This window comes from Chiloscyllium plagiosum, chromosome 7 (genome assembly GCF_004010195.1).
Source record: "Chiloscyllium plagiosum isolate BGI_BamShark_2017 chromosome 7, ASM401019v2, whole genome shotgun sequence".
NCBI lineage: Eukaryota > Metazoa > Chordata > Chondrichthyes > Orectolobiformes > Hemiscylliidae > Chiloscyllium > Chiloscyllium plagiosum.
This window is the reverse complement of record NC_057716.1, coordinates 107260741-107263720: the sequence shown is the minus strand read 5'-3', so window position 1 is coordinate 107263720 and position 2980 is coordinate 107260741.

Sequence of the window (2980 nt, the reverse complement as noted above, 5' to 3'; positions counted from 1 at the left end):
ATCGCATTCCCAATGCCCCTCCCCCAAGTCCCTCCTCCCTACCTTTTATCTTAGCCTGCTTGGCACACCCTCCTCATTCCTGAAGAAGGGCTTATGCCCGAAATGTTGATTCTCCTGCTCCTTGGATGCTGCCTGACCTGCTGCGCTTTTCCAGCAACACATTTTCAGCTCTGATCTCCAGCATCTGCAGTCCTCACTTTCTCCTAACAGATTAGAGGAGATTAGTTTAGGATATCTGGTCCATATGGACAAGTTGGATTGAAGGGTCTGTTTCTATGTTGTACATCTCTATGACTCTAGGTGATTTAGTCCGTGTGAGTGGACTGAGGAACTGCACAGGGCAAAAAAAAGACGATGAGAGGCGTGTGCAGGCCTTCTAACAGCAGACAGGATGTGGGGAAGAAAATAAATCAGGAAATAGAAAAGGCATGTAAGAAAGGCACTATTACAATTATCGTGGGGGACTTCAACATGTAGGTGGATTGGGAAAATCAGGTTGGTAATAGATCACAAGAAAGGGAATTTGTGGGGGGAGCAGCTTGTGGCAGAGGTCACCAGGGAGCAGGTGGATCTGAATTTGGTGATGTGTAATGTTTTTTTATTTATTAGGATTTATTGTTGCATGTATTCAAGTACAGGAATACAGGAATATGGTAAAAAGTGTACAAGTTGTCATCCTCTGCAGCCATCTTAGTGTACAAAGACAGGATTAAAAACAGAAGCAGAAATAAGAGAAACGGTCAAAATAAAAGGAAACATCCTGATTAATCCTCCGTCTCTGCCATGAGTCCATCCTTCAGTCCCACGAACACTCAGATCACACACCAGCATCTCCACCAGATCACACGAGCACCTCCATCATCAGGTCCCCAGGCCCAGCCATGTCCTGGAGCCATGCCCACTGCTGCTGGCACTGTGTTGCTATCCTCGCCTCCATTTTGTCTCCATCGACATCGTTGCCACCACGGGTCCCCACTGGGCAGAAGGGAGCAGTGCAGCTACCACTGCCATGTCCTGAACCATGTGCAAACCCGACACCAAAGCAGCCAGTGCCACGTTCCGGGTTACACTGCCACCTTGCCATTTCAGCACAGGAACCCACCGCTGCCCACACTCTGGGAAGGAACTGCTCCCGCCAAAAAAGAAAGTAAAAAAAGAACAAAAAATGGAAGGCAGGTGGAAGCAGATGTGCCCAGGCTCTGCAGCCAGCCCCGAACACTGCTATTTCACTGCCACCAAATTGGATATTTGTAAAGTATTTGTAATGAGACAGACTTGATTCAGGAGCTGACGGTAAAGGGACCCCTAGGGGACAGGGACCAGAATGTGACAGAACTCCCCTTGCAGGGTGAGAGGGAGAAGCTGGAATCAGATGCAATGGTATTACAATTCAGTAAAGGTAATTACAAAGGCAAGGGAGGAGCTGGCCAGAGTTGATTGGAAGAGGACACTAACAGGGAAGATGGTGGAAGAGGAATGGCAGGAGTTTCTGGGAGTAATTCGGGAAGCACTGTAGGAATTCATGGATTAATGGTGTAGGAATTCATGATTAATGGATTCAGGCATGCTGTCTGAACTGCTGTGCTCTTCCAGCACCACTAATCCAGAATCTGGTTCCCAGCATTGTTTTTACCCTACTGTAGGAATTCATCCCAAGGAAGGAGAAACACACTAATAGGAGGACGAGGTAACCATGGCTGACAAGGGAAATCACAGACAGCACAAAGGACAAAAGAGAAAGCATACAATGTGGTGAAGATTAGTGGGAAGCCTTTAAAAACCAGCAGAGGATAACTAAAAATGCAATATAGAGGACAGAAGATGAAATAGGAGGAGAAGCTAGCTGTTATATAAAGAAGGTTGAAAGGGTATTTTTAGATATAGAACAAAGAACAGTACAGCACAGTACAAGCCCTTCGGCCCACAATGTTGTGCCAAGCATTTATCTTAATCTAAGATCAATCTAACCTACACACTCCTCAATTTACTGCTATCCATGTGCATGTCCAGCAGTCGCTTAAATGTCCCTAATGTTTCTGACTCTACTACCACCGCTGGCAATGCATTCCACACACCCACCGCTCTCTGCATAAAGAACCTACTTCTGACATCTCCCCTATACTTTCCTCCAATCACCTTAACATTATGACCCCTCGTGACAGCCATTTCTGCCCTGGGGAAAGGTCTCTGGCTATCTACTCTATCTATGCCTCTCATTACCTTGTATACCTCTATCAAGTCACCTGTCTTCCTTCTTCTCTCCAGTGTGAAAAGCCCTAGCTCACTCAACCTCTCTTGATAAGACATGCTGTCCAATCCAGGTAGCACTCTGGTAAATCTCCTCTGCACCCTCTCTAAAGCATCTACATCCTTCCTATAATGAGGTGACCAGAATTGGACACAATATTCCAAGTGTGGTCTAACCAGGGTTTTAGAGAGCTGCAGCAAAACCTCATGGTTCTTAAACTCAAGCCTCCTGTTAATGAAAGCCAAGGTTATAAAAGGTAAGAGGCAGGCTGGGAAAATGAGGATACAGAAGTAATAATGGGGAACAAAGAAATGGCAGAGGAACTGAATAGGTACTTTGCATTGGTTTTCACAGTGGAAGACACCATAGAGATGTACACCATGGAAACAGACCCTTTGGCCTAACCCGTCCATGCCGACCAGATATCCCAACCCAATCTAGTCCCACCTGCCAGCACCCGGCCCATATCCCTCCAAACCCTTCCTATTCATTTACCCATCCAAATGCCTCTAAAATGTTGCAATTGTACCAGTCTCCACCACATCCTCTGGCAGCTCATTCCATACATGTACCACCCTCTGCGTGAAAAAGTTGCCCCTTAGGTCTCTTTTATATCTTTCCCCTCTCACCCTAAACCTCTGCCCTCTAGTTCTGGACTCCCCGACCCCAGGGAAAAGATCTTGTCTATTTATCCTATCCATGCCCCTCATAATTTTGTAAACCTCTATGAAG